This window comes from Ranitomeya variabilis, chromosome 5 (assembly GCF_051348905.1).
Source record: "Ranitomeya variabilis isolate aRanVar5 chromosome 5, aRanVar5.hap1, whole genome shotgun sequence".
Classification (NCBI taxonomy): domain Eukaryota; kingdom Metazoa; phylum Chordata; class Amphibia; order Anura; family Dendrobatidae; genus Ranitomeya; species Ranitomeya variabilis.
In genome coordinates, this window is record NC_135236.1 from 31,990,528 (window position 1) to 32,005,642 (window position 15,115).

The 15,115-nt window shown below is 54.9% G+C and overlaps 1 protein-coding gene and 1 long non-coding RNA gene across 2 annotated transcripts in view; one reads left to right on the forward strand and one right to left on the reverse strand.

Annotated features, from left to right (window-relative positions):
• LOC143774251 (uncharacterized) overlaps window positions 1-6,197 on the reverse strand; it is a 129,850-nt gene extending 123,653 nt beyond the window's left edge. Inside the window, exon 1 of the long non-coding RNA XR_013215501.1 lies at window positions 6,080-6,197. This is a non-coding gene — a long non-coding RNA (uncharacterized LOC143774251). The remainder of the gene's footprint in view (window positions 1-6,079) is intronic.
• Window positions 6,198-6,241: 44 nt separating this feature from the next.
• Window positions 6,242-15,115, forward strand: part of DNAH2 (dynein axonemal heavy chain 2) — a 149,771-nt gene continuing 140,897 nt past the window's right edge. Inside the window, exon 1 of the mRNA XM_077261641.1 lies at window positions 6,242-6,373. The gene's annotated coding sequence lies outside the window, so the exon portion shown is untranslated. The remainder of the gene's footprint in view (window positions 6,374-15,115) is intronic.

Consider the following 15,115-nt stretch of genomic DNA (forward strand, 5'->3'; position numbering starts at 1 on the left):
GGTACCAGTATAAGGGGCACTGTGGATGTCACCAGTATGGGGGGCACTGTGGATGGCACCAGTATGGGGGGCACTGTGGATGACACCAGTATGGGGGGCACTGTGGATGGTACCAGTATGTGGGGCACTGTGGATGTCACCAGTAAGGGGGGCACTGTGGATGGTACCAGTATGGGGGGCACTGTGGATGACACCAGTATGGGGGGCACTGTGGATGGTACCAGTATGTGGGGCACTGTGGATGTCACCAGTATGGGGGGCACTGTGGATGGCACCAGTATGGGGTCACTGTGGATGTCACCAGTAGGGGGGCACTGTGGATATCACTATTATGGGGGGCACTGTGGATGGCACCAGTATGGGGGGCACTGTGGATGGTACCAGTATGGGGGGCACTGTGGAAGGCACCAGTATGGGGGGCACTGTGGATGGCACCAGTATGGGGGGCACTGTGGATGGTACCAGTATGGGGGGCACTGTGGATGGCACCAGTATGGGGGGCATTGTGGATGGTACCAGTATGGGGGGCACTGTGGACGGCACCAGTATGGGGGGCACTGTGGATGGTACCAGTATGGGGGGCACTGTGGATGGTACCAGTATGGGGGGCGCTGTGGATGGCACCAGTATGGGGGGCACTGTGGATGGTACCAGTGTGGGGGGCACTGTGGATGGCACCAGTATGGGGGGCACTGTGGATGTCACCAGTATGGGGGGCACTGTGGATGGCACCAGTATGGGGGGCACTGTGGATGGCACCAGTATGGGGGGCACTGTGGATGTCACCAGTATGGGGGGTACTGTGGATGGCACCAGTATGGGGGACACTGTGGATGGCACCAGTATGGGGGGCACTGTGGATGTCACCAGTATGGGGGGCACTGTGGATGGCACCAGTATGGGGGGCACTGTGGATGTCACCAGTAGGGGGGGCACTGTGGATATCACCAGTATGGGGGGCACTGTGGATGGCACCAGTATGGAGGGCACTGTGGATGGTACCAGTATGGGGGGCACTGTGATGGTACCAGTATGGGGGGGGCACTGTGGATGGCACCAGTATGGGGGGCACTGTGGATGGTACCAGTATGGGGGGCACTGTGGATGGCACCAGTATGGGGGGCACTGTGGATGGCACCAGTATGGGGGCACTGTGGATGGTACCAGTATGGGGGACACTGTGGATGGTACCAGTATGGGGGGCACTGTGGATGTCACCAGTATGGGGGGCACTGTGGATGGCACCAGTATGGGGGGCACTGTGGATGTCACCAATATGGGGGGGCACTGTGGATATCACCAGTATGGGGGGCACTGTGGATGTCACCAATATGGGGGGGCACTGTGGATGTCACCAGTATGGGGGGCACTGTGGATGGCACCAGTATGGGGGACACTGTGGATGGCACAAGTATGGGGGGCACTGTGGATGTCACCAGTATGGGGGGCACTGTGGATGGTACCAGTATGGGGGGCACTGTGGATGTCACCAGTATGGGGGGCACTGTGGATGGCATCAGTATGGGGGGCACTGTGGATGTCACCAATATGGGGGGGCACTGTGGATGTCACCAGTAAGGGGGGGCACTGTGGATGGCACCAGTATGGGGGGCACTGTGGATATCACCAGTATGGGGGGCACTGTGGATGTCACCAATATGGGGGGGCACTGTGGATGTCACCAGTATGGGGGGCACTGTGGATGGCACCAGTATGGGGGACACTGTGGATGGCACCAGTATGGGGGGCACTGTGGATGTCACCAGTATGGGGGGCACTGTGGATGGTACCAGTATGGGGGGCACTGTGGATGGCACCAGTATGGGGGGCACTGTGGATGTCACCAGTATGGGGGGCACTGTGGAAGTCACCAGTATGGGGGGCACTGTTTATGGCACCAGTATGGGGGGCACTGTGGATGGCACCAGTATGGGGGGCACGGTGGATGGCACCAGTATGGGGGCACTGTGGATGGCACCAGTATGGGGGGCACTGTGGATGGCACCAGTATGGGGGGCACTGTGGATGGCACCAGTGTGGGGGGCACTGTGGATGTCACCAGTATGGGGGGCACAGTGGATGGCACCAGTATGGGGGCACTGTGGATGGTACCAGTATGGGGGGCACTGTGGATGGCACCAGTATGGGGGGCACTGTGGATGGCACCAGTATGGGGGGCACGGTGGATGGTACCAGTATGGGGGGCACTGTGGATGGCACCATTATGGGGGGCACTGTTTATGGCACCAGTATGGGGGGCACTGTTTATGGCACCAGTATGGGGGGCACTGTGGATGGCACCAGTATGGGGGGCACTGTGGATGGTACCAGTATGGGGGGCACTGTGGATGGCACCAGTATGTGGGGCACAGTGGATGGCACCAGTATGGGGGCACTGTGGATGGCACCAGTATGGGGGGCACTGTGGATGGCACCAGTATTGGGGGCACTGTGGATGGCACCAGTATGGGGGGCACTGTGGATTTCAACAGTATGGGGGGCACAGTGGATGGCACCAGTATGGGGGGCACTGTGGATGTCACCAGTATGGGGGGCACTGTGGATGTCATCAGTATGGGGGGCACTGTGGATGGCACCAGTATGGGGGACACTGTGGATGGCACCAGTATGGGGGGCACTGTGGATGTCACCAGTATGGGGGCACTGTGGATGGCACCAGTATGGGGGGTACTGTGGATGGCACCAGTATGGGGGACACTGTGGATGGCACCAGTATGGGGGGCACTGTGGATGTCACCAGTATGGGGGGCACTGTGGATGTCACCAGTATGGGGGGCACTGTGGATGTCACCAGTAGGGGGGGCACTGTGGATATCACCAGTATGGGGGGCACTGTGGATGGCACCAGTATGGGGGGCACTGTGGATGGTACCAGTATGGGGGGCACTGTGGATGGCACCAGTATGGGGGGCACTGTGGATGGTACCAGTATGGGGGGCACTGTGGATGGCACCAGTATGGGGGGCACTGTGGATGGTAACAGTATGGGGGGCACTGTGGATGGTACCAGTATGGGGGGCACTGTGGATGTCACCAGTATGGGGGGCACTGTGGATGGCACCAGTATGGGGGGCACTGTGGATGTCACCAATATGGGGGGGCACTGTGGATATCACCAGTATGGGGGGCACTGTGGATGTCACCAATATGGGGGGGCACTGTGGATGTCACCAGTATGGGGGGCACTGTGGATGGCACCAGTATGGGGGACACTGTGGATGGCACAAGTATGGGGGGCACTGTGGATGTCACCAGTATGGGGGGCACTGTGGATGGTACCAGTATGGGGGGCACTGTGGATGTCACCAGTATGGGGGCACTGTGGATGGCATCAGTATGGGGGGCACTGTGGATGTCACCAATATGGGGGGGCACTGTGGATGTTACCAGTAAGGGGGGCACTGTGGATGTCACCAATATGGGGGGGCACTGTGGATGGCACCAGTATGGGGGGCACAGTGGATGGCACCAGTATGGGGGCACTGTGGATGGCACCAGTATGGGGGGCACTGTGGATGGCACCAGTATGGGGGGCACTGTGGATGGCACCAGTATGGGGGGCACTGTGGATTTCACCAGTATGGGGGGCACTGTGGATGTCACCAGTATGGGGGGCACTGTGGATTTCACCAGTATAGGGGGCACTGTGGATGGCACCAGTATGGGGGGCACTGTGGATGGCACCAGTATGGGGGGCACTGTTTATGGCACCAGTATGGGGGGCACTGTGGATGGCACCAGTATGGGGGGCACTGTGGATGAAACCAGTATGGGGGCACTGTGGATGGCACCAGTATGGGGGGCACAGTGGATGGCACCAGTATGGGGGCACTGTGGATGGCACCAGTATGGGGGGCACTGTGGATGGCACCAGTATGGGGGGCACAGTGGATGGCACCAGTATGGGGGCACTGTGGATGGCACCAGTATGGGGGGCACTGTGGATGGCACCAGTATGGGGGGCACTGTGGATTTCACCAGCATGGGGGGCACAGTGGATGGCACCAGTATGGGGGGCACTGTGGATGGCACCAGTATGGGGGGCACTGTGGATGGCACCAGTATGGGGGGCACTGTGGATGTCACCAGTATGGGGGGCACTGTGGATTTCACCAGTATGGGGGGCACTGTGGATGGCACCAGTATGGGGGGCACTGTGGATGGCACCAGTATGGGGGGCACTATTTATGGCACCAGTATGGGGGGCACTGTGGATGGCACCAGTATGGGGGGCACTGTGGATGGCACCAGTATGGGGGGCACTGTGGATGGCACCAGTATGGGGGGCACTGTGGATGGTACCAGTATGGGGGGCACTGTGGATGGCACCAGTATGGGGGGCACTGTGGATGGCACCAGTATGGGGGGCACTGTGGATGGCACCAGTATGGGGGGCACCGTGGATGACACCAGTATGGGGGCACCGTGGATGGCACCAGTATGGGGGGCACAGTGGATGGCACCAGTATGGGGGCACTGTGGATGGCACCAGTATGGGGGGCACTGTGGATGGCACCAGTATGGGGGGCACGGTGGATGGTACCAGTATGGGGGGCACTGTGGATGGCACCAGTATGGGGAGCACTGTGGATGGCACCAGTATGGGGGCACTGTGGATGGCACCAGTATGGGGGCACTGTGGATGGCACCAGTATGGGGGGCACTGTGGATGGCACCAGTATGGGGGGCACTGTGGATGGCACCAGTATGGGGGGCACTGTGGATGGCACCAGTATGGGGGGCACTGTGGATGACACCAGTATGGGGGCACTGTGGATGGCACCAGTATGGGGGGCACAGTGGATGGCACCAGTATGGGGGCACTGTGGATGGCACCAGTATGGGGGGCACTGTGGATGGCACCAGTATGGGGGGCACCGTGGATGACACCAGTATGGGGGCACTGTGGATGGCACCAGTATTGGGGGCACAGTGGATGGCACCAGTATGGGGGCACTGTGGATGGCACCAGTATGGGGGGCACTGTGGATGGCACCAGTATGGGGGGCACGGTGGATGGTACCAGTATGGGGGGCACTGTGGATGGCACCAGTATGGGGGGCACTGTGGATGGCACCAGTATGGGGGCACTGTGGATGGCACCAGTATGGGGGCACTGTGGATGGCACCAGTATGGGGGGCACTGTGGATGGCACCAGTATGGGGGGCACTGTGGATGGCACCAGTATGGGGGCACTGTGGATGGCACCAGTATGGGGGGCACTGTGGATGACACCAGTATGGGGGCACTGTGGATGGCACCAGTATGGGGGGCACAGTGGATGGCACCAGTATGGGGGCACTGTGGATGGCACCAGTATGGGGGGCACTGTGGATGGCACCAGTATGGGGGGCACGGTGGATGGTACCAGCATGGGGGGCACTGTGGATGGCACCAGTATGGGGGGCACTGTGGATGGTACCAGTATGGGGGCACTGTGGATGGCACCAGTATGGGGGGCACTGTGGATGGCACCAGTATGGGGGGCACTGTGGATGGCACCAGTATGGGGGGCACTGTGGATGGTACCAGTATGGGGGCACTGTGGATGGCACCAGTATGGGGGCACTGTGGATATCACCAGTATGGGGGCACTGTGGATGGCACCAGTATGGGGGGCACTGTGGATGGCACCAGTATGGGTGGCACGGTGGATGGTACCAGCATGGGGGGCACTGTGGATGGCACCAGTATGGGGGGCACGGTGGATGGTACCAGTATGGGGGGCACTGTGGATGGCACCAGTATGGGGGGCACTGTGGATGGTACCAGTATGGGGGCACTGTGGATGGCACCAGTATGGGGGGCACTGTGGATGGCACCAGTATGGGGGGCACTGTGGATGGCACCAGTATGGGGGGCACTGTGGATGGTACCAGTATGGGGGCACTGTGGATGGCACCAGTATGGGGGGCACTGTGGATGGTACCAGTATGGGGGCACTGTGGATGGCACCAGTATGGGGGGCACTGTGGATGGCACCACTATATAATTCAGCACATTATAGGCCTCTCTGATGACAACCAATCACATCGCCACGTAAAAACTCTGCACTACCGTGGTATGTAGATGTTCAGGTTGCTTTGGCTACAGGCCCCGCCTCTTCTTGGCAATAACTTCGATGCTGATTGGATGACATTCCTGCCAATTATAAAATAAGTGAAACCTTCCCCGGCTCTGGTCTCCGCCCCATCACGTGTCTCCTTTCTCTCAATTTGTTGACTTTCCCACCAATCACCAAACACCGAAAATACCACGTGAGTTTTCTCCTCGCCGTTACCAAGGACACGCGTCCAGACAAACAGCTCCTGTGTAGTGCACGGATATATGCGGAAAGCTGGAAACGGACCGGTGAGTAACGGAGTAATCCTGCACGTATATACACCGGGTGTGACGTCACACGTCTCCTGTATACAGCACGTATATACACCGGGTGTGAGGTCACACGTCTCCCATGTACAGCACGTATATACACCGGATGTGACGTCACACGTCTCCTGTATACAGCACGTATATACACCGGGTGTGAGGTCACACGTCTCCTGTATACAGCACGTATATACACCGGCTGTGAGGTCACACGTCTCCCGTATACAGCACGTATATACACCGGGTGTGACGTCACACGTCTCCTGTATACAGCACGTATATACACCGGCTGTGAGGTCACACGTCTCCCGTATACAGCACGTATATACACCGGGTGTGAGGTCACACGTCTCCCGTATACAGCACGTATATACACCGGGTGTGAGGTCACACGTCTCCTGTATACAGCACGTATATACACCGGCTGTGAGGTCACACGTCTCCTGTATACAGCATGTATATACACAGGCTGTGACGTCACACGTCTCCCATATACAGCACGTATATACACCGGGTGTGATGTCACACGTCTCCTGTATACAGCACGTATATACACCGGGTGTGAGGTCACACGTCTCCTGTATACAGCACGTATATACACCGGCTGTGAGGTCACACGTCTCCCGTATACAGCACGTATATACACCGGGTGTGAGGTCACACGTCTCCTGTATACAGCACGTATATACACCGGGTGTGAGGTCACACATCTCCTGTATACAGCACGTATATACACCGGGTGTGAGGTCACACCTCTCCTGTATACAGCACGTATATACCCCGGCTGTGACGTCACACTTCTCCTGTATACAGCACGTATATACACCGGCTGTGAGGTCACACGTCTCCCATATACAGCACGTATATACACCGGGTGTGATGTCACACGTCTCCTGTATACAGCACGTATATACACCGGCTGTGAGGTCACACGTCTCCCATATACAGCACGTATATACACCGGGTGTGACATCACATGTCTCCCGTATACAGCACGTATATACACCGGCTGTGAGGTCACACGTCTCCCGTATACAGCACGTATATACACCGGCAGTGAGGTCACACGTCTCCTGTATACAGCACGTATATACACAGGCTGTGACGTCACACGTCTCCCATATACAGCACGTATATACACCGGGTGTGATGTCACACGTCTCCTGTATACAGCACGTATATACACCGGCTGTGACGTCACACGTCTCCTGTATACAGCACGTATATACACCGGCTGTGACGTCACACGTCTCCCATATACAGCACGTATATACACCGGGTGTGATGTCACACGTCTCCTGTATACAGCACGTATATACACCGGGTGTGAGGTCACATGTCCCCTGTATACAGCACGTATATACACCGGGTGTGAGGTCACACGTCTCCCATGTACAGCACGTATATACACCGGATGTGACGTCACACGTCTCCTGTATACAGCACGTATATACACCGGGTGTGAGGTCACACGTCTCCTGTATACAGCACGTATATACACCGGCTGTGAGGTCACACGTCTCCCGTATACAGCACGTATATACACCGGGTGTGACGTCACACGTCTCCTGTATACAGCACGTATATACACCGGCTGTGAGGTCACACATCTCCTGTATACAGCACGTATATACACCGGGTGTGAGGTCACACGTCTCCCGTATACAGCACGTATATACACCGGGTGTGAGGTCACACGTCTCCTGTATACAGCACGTATATACACAGGCTGTGACGTCACACGTCTCCCATATACAGCACGTATATACACCGGGTGTGATGTCACACGTCTCCTGTATACAGCACGTATATACACCGGGTGTGAGGTCACACGTCTCCTGTATACAGCACGTATATACACCGGGTGTGAGGTCACACATCTCCTGTATACAGCACGTATATACACCGGGTGTGAGGTCACACCTCTCCTGTATACAGCACGTATATACACCGGCTGTGACGTCACACGTCTCCCATATACAGCACGTATATACACCGGGTGTGATGTCACACGTCTCCTGTATACAGCACGTATATACACCGGCTGTGAGGTCACACGTCTCCCATATACAGCACGTATATACACCGGGTGTGACATCACATGTCTCCCGTATACAGCACGTATATACACCGGCTGTGACGTCACACGTCTCCTGTATACAGCACGTATATACACCGGCTGTGACGTCACACGTCTCCTGTATACAGCACGTATATACACCGGCTGTGAGGTCACACGTCTCCTGTATACAGCACGTATATACACCGGGTGTGAGGTCACACGTCTCCTGTATACAGCATGTATATACACCGGCTGTGAGGTCACACGTCTCCTGTATACAGCACGTATATACACCGGCTGTGAGGTCACACATCTCCTGTATACAGCACGTATATACACCGGGTGTGAGGTCACACGTCTCCTGTATACAGCACGTATATACACCGGCTGTGAGGTCACACATCTCCTGTATACAGCACGTATATACACCGGGTGTGAGGTCACACGTCTCCCGTATACAGCACGTATATACACCGGGTGTGAGGTCACACGTCTCCTGTATACAGCACGTATATACACCGGGTGTGATGTCACACGTCTCCTGTATACAGCACGTATATACACCGGGTGTGAGGTCACACGTCTCCTGTATACAGCACGTATATACACCGGGTGTGAGGTCACACATCTCCTGTATACAGCACGTATATACACCGGGTGTGAGGTCACACCTCTCCTGTATACAGCACGTATATACACCGGCTGTGACGTCACACGTCTCCCATATACAGCACGTATATACACCGGGTGTGATGTCACACGTCTCCTGTATACAGCACGTATATACACCGGGTGTGAGGTCACACGTCTCCTGTATACAGCACGTATATACACCGGCTGTGAGGTCACACGTCTCCCATATACAGCACGTATATACACCGGCTGTGACGTCACACGTCTCCTGTATACAGCACGTATATACACCGGCTGTGACGTCACACGTCTCCCATATACAGCACGTATATACACCGGGTGTGAGGTCACACGTCTCCTGTATACAGCACGTATATACACCGGCTGTGACGTCACACGTCTCCCATATACAGCACGTATATACACCGGGTGTGATGTCACACATCTCCTGTATACAGCACGTATATACACCGGCTGTGAGGTCACACGTCTCCTGTATACAGCACGTATATACACCGGGTGTGAGGTCATACGTCTCCCGTATACAGCACGTATATACACCGGCTGTGAGGTCACATCTCCTGTATACAGCACGTATATACACCGGGTGTGAGGTCACACGTCTCCTGTATACAGCACGTATATACACCGGGTGTGAGGTCACACGTCTCCTGTATACAGCACGTATATACACCGGGTGTGAGGTCACACGTCTCCCGTATACAGCACGTATATACACCGGGTGTGACGTCACACGTCTCCCGTATACAGCACGTATATACACCGGGTGTGAGGTCACACGTCTCCTCTATACAGCACGTATATACACCGGTTGTGACGTCACACATCTCCTGTATACAGCACGTATATACACCGGCTGTGACGTCACACGTCTCCTGTATACAGCACATATGTACACCGGGTGTGAGGTCACACGTCTCCCATATACAGCACGTATATACACCGGGTGTGAGGTCACACGTCTCCCATATACAGCACGTATATACACCGGGTGTGAGGTCACACGTCTCCTGTATACAGCACGTATATACACCGGCTGTGACGTCACACGTCTCCTGTATACAGCACGTATATACACCGGGTGTGAGGTCACACGTCTCCTGTATACAGCACGTATATACACCGGCTGTGACGTCACATGTCTCCCGTATACAGCACGTATATACACCGGCTGTGACGTCACACCTCTCCTGTATACAGCACGTATATACACCGGGTGTGACGTCACACGTCTCCCGTATACAGCACGTATATACACCGGCTGTGAGGTCACACGTCTCCTGTATACAGCATGTATATACACCGGGTGTGAGGTCACACGTCTCCTCTATACAGCACGTATATACACCGGCTGTGACGTCACACGTCTCCTGTATACAGCACGTATATACACCGGCTGTGACGTCACATGTCTCCTGTATACAGCACGTATATACACCGTGTGTGAGGTCACACGTCTCCTGTATACAGCACGTATATACACCGGCTGTGACGTCACACGTCTCCCGTATACAGCACGTATATACACCGGCTGTGACGTCACACCTCTCCCGTATACAGCACGTATATACACCGGCTGTGAGGTCACACGTCTCCCGTATACAGCACGTATATACACCGGCAGTGAGGTCACACATCTCCTGTATACAGCACGTATATACACCGGCTGTGACGTCACATGTCTCCTGTATACAGCACGTATATACACCGGGTGTGACCTCGTCTCCTGTATACAGCACGTATATACACCGGCTGTGAGGTCACACGTCTCCTGTATACAGCACGTATATACACCGGCTGTGAGGTCACACGTCTCCTGTATACAGCACGTATATACACCGGATGTGAGGTCACACGTCTCCCGTATACAGCACGTATATACACCGGGTGTGAGGTCACACGTCTCCTGTATACAGCACGTATATACACCGGCTGTGAGGTCACACGTCTCCTGTATACAGCACGTATATACATCGGGTGTGACGTCACACGTCTCATGTATACAGCACGTATATACACCGGGTGTGACGTCACACGTCTCCCGTATACAGCACGTATATACACCGGCTGTGAGGTCACACGTCTCCTGTATACAGCACGTATATACACCGGCTGTGAGGTCACACGTCTCCCGTATACAGCACGTATATACACCGGCTGTGAGGTCACACGTCTCCCATATACAGCACGTATATACACCGGGTGTGAGGTCACATGTCTCCTGTATACAGCACGTATATACACCGGGTGTGACGTCACACGTCTCCTGTATACAGCACATATATACACCGGCTGTGAGGTCACACCTCTCCTGTATACAGCACGTATATACACCGGGTGTGAGGTCACACCTCTCCTGTATACAGCACGTATATACACCGGCTGTGAGGTCACACGTCTCCCGTATACAGCACGTATATACACCGGGTGTGAGGTCACACGTCTCCCGTATACAGCACGTATATACACCGGGTGTGACGTCACACGTCTCCTGTATACAGCACATATATACACCGGCTGTGAGGTCACACCTCTCCTGTATACAGCACGTATATACACCGGCTGTGAGGTCACACCTCTCCTGTATACAGCACGTATATACACCGGCTGTGACGTCACACATCTCCCGTATACAGCACGTATATACACCCGCTGTGAGGTCACACATCTCCTGTATACAGCATGTATATACGCCGGCTGTGACGTCACATGTCTCCTGTATACAGCACGTATATACACCGGCTGTGACGTCACTTGTCTCCTGTATACAGCACGTATATACACCGGCTGTGAGGTCACACGTCTCCCGTATACAGCACGTATATACACCGGGTGTGAGGTCACACCTCTCCTGTATACAGCACGTATATACACCGGCTGTGACGTCACACGTCTCCCGTATACAGCACGTATATACACCGGGTGTGAGGTCACACGTCTCCTGTATACAGCACGTATATACACCGGCTGTGAGGTCACACGTCTCCTGTATACAGCACGTATATACACCGGCTGTGACGTCACACGTCTCCCGTATACAGCACGTACATACACCGGCTGTGACGTCACACGTCTCCCGTATACAGCACGTATATACACCGGGTGTGAGGTCACACGTCTCCTGTATACAGCATGTATATACACCGGGTGTGACGTCACACGTCTCCTGTATACAGCACGTATATACACCGGCTGTGAGGTCACACGTCTCCTGTATACAGCACGTATATACACCGGGTGTGACGTCACACATCTCCTGTATACAGCACGTATATACACCGGCTGTGAGGTCACATGTCTCCCGTATACAGCACGTATATACACCAGGTGTGAGGTCACACGTCTCCCGTATACAGCATGTATATACACCGGGTGTGAGGTCACACGTCTCCTGTATACAGCACGTATATACCCCGGGTGTGAGGTCACATGTCTCCCGTATACAGCACGTATGTACACCGGGTGTGAGGTCACACGTCTCCTGTGTACAGCACGTATATACACCGGGTGTGAGGTCACACGTCTCCTGTATACAGCACGTATATACACCAGCTGTGATGTCACACATCTCCTGTATACAGCACGTATATACACCGGCTGTGACGTCACACGTCTCTTGTATACAGCATGTATATACACCGGGTGTGAGGTCACACGTCTCTTGTATACAGCATGTATATACACCGGCTGTGATGTCACACATCTCCTGTATACAGCACGTATATACACCGGCTGTGAGGTCACATGTCTCCTGTATACAGCACGTATATACACCGGGTGTGAGGTCACACGTCGCCTGTATACAGCACGTATATACACCGGCTGTGATGTCACACATATCCTGAATACAGCACGTATATATACCGGCTGTGAGGTCACATGTCTCCTGTATACAGCACGTATATACACCAGCTGTGAGGTCACACGTCTCCTGTATACAGCATGTATATGCACAGGTGTGGTGTATATCTGCTTTTGCTTGGTTTCTGTGAGTCTTATGGTATACGTCAGGTCTTGTGGGTTGTTCTCGGTATACGACAGGTCTTTCCCTGTGTTCTGGGTATATGTCAGGTCTTTTGGAGTGTTACCGTTATACGACGCGTGTTGTGGGATGTTCCCTGTTTACGGCAGGTCTTGTGCGATGTTCCCTGTTTATGGCAGGTCTTGTGGGATGTTCCCGGTTTATGGTGGGTCTTGTGGGATGTTCCCGGTTTACTGAGGGTCTTGGGGGATATTCCTGGTTTATGGTGGGCCTTGCGGGATGTTCCCGGTTTACGGCAGGTCTTGTGGGATGTTCCCGGTTTTTGACGGTCTTGTGGGATGTTCCCAGTTTATGGCGGGTCTTGTGGGATGTTCCCGGTTTACGGCAGGTCTTGTGGAATGTTCCTGGTTTATGGTGGGTCTTGTGGGATGTTCCCAGTTTATGGCGGGTCTTGTGGGATGTTCCCGGTTTATGGCAGGTCTTGTGGGATGTTCCCGGTTTGCCGAGGGTCTTGTGGGGTCTTCCTGGTTTATGGTGGGTCTTGTGGGATGTTCCCGGTTTACTGAGGGTCTTGCGGGATGTTGCCGGTTTACGGTGGGTCTTGTGGGATGTTCCCGGTTTATGGCGGGTCTTGCGGGATGTTCCCGGTTTACGGCAGGTCTTGTGGGATGTTCCCGGTTTATGACGGGTCTTGTGGGATGTTCCCAGTTTATGGTGGGTCTTGTGGGATGTTCCCAGTTTATGGTGGGTCTTGCGGGATATTTCCGGTTTACTGAGGGTCTTGCGCAATGTTCCCGGTTTACGGTGGGTCTTGTGGGGTCTTCCCGGTTTATCGTGTGTCTTGTGGGATGTTCCCGGTTTACTGAGGGTCTTGTGGGATGTTCCCGCTTTATGACGGGTCTTGTGGGATGTTCCCAGTTTATGGTGGGTCTTGTGGGATGTTCCCGGTTTACGGTGGGTCTTGTGGGGTCTTCCCGGTTTATGGCGGGTCTCTTGGGATGTTCCCGGTTTATGGCAGGTCTTGTGGGATGTTCCCGGTTTATGGTGGGTCTTGTGGGATGTTCCCGGTTTACTGAGGGTCTTGTGGGATGTTCCCACTTTATGACGGGTCTTGTGGGATGTTCCCAGTTTATGGTGGCTCTTGCGGGATGTTCCCGGTTTACTGAGGGTCTTGTGGGATGTTCCCGGTTTACGGTGGGTCTTGTGGGGTCTTCCCGGTTTATTGCGGGTCTTGTGGGATGTTCCCGGTTTATGGTGGGTCTTGTGGGATGTTCCCGGTTTATGGTGGGTCTTGTGGGATGTTCCCGCTTTACTGAGGGTCTTGTGGGATGTTCCCGGTTTATGACGGGTCTTGTGGGATGTTCCCAGTTTATGGTGGGTCTTGCGGGATGTTCCTGGTTTACTGAGGGTCTTGCAGGATGTTCCCGGTTTATGGCAGGTCTTGTGGGATGTTCCCGGTTTATGGCAGGTCTTGTGGGATGTTCCCGGTTTATGGCAGGTCTTGTGGGATGTTCCCAGTTTATGGCGGGTCTTGCGGGATGTTCCTGGTTTACTGAGGGCTTTTTGGGGATGTTCCCGGTTTATGGTGGGTCTTGCGGGATGTTCCCGGTTTACTGAGGATCTTCGGGCATGTTCCCGGTTTACGGTGGGTCTTGTGGGGTCTTCCCGGTTTATGGCAGGTCTTGCATTGTGTTCCCGGCGTCTATGGGAACACAGCGGCTATGATGGCGAGTTGTCCGGACTCGCAGATAATTGCAGCTTTCTGTATATGAATTTGTGGCCCCACAGAGCTCACTGACCGTGGTGACAAAGGCAGAAAGCCCCTGCAGTGGGCACGTGAGCATCAGCGGTGTACCCTGGAGCAATAGGAGGAGACCCGGAGACCCCCATATCTGTCACGTTGACCCCAGAGACTAGGAGAACGACTCCCGGACTGTACATGGCGCTCCGCCATCTTGGATAGTGTATGATTGCGGTGCACGGCAGGAGTAGTAGGGGGCACATACTTAGGGCTTATGGCTGTGTG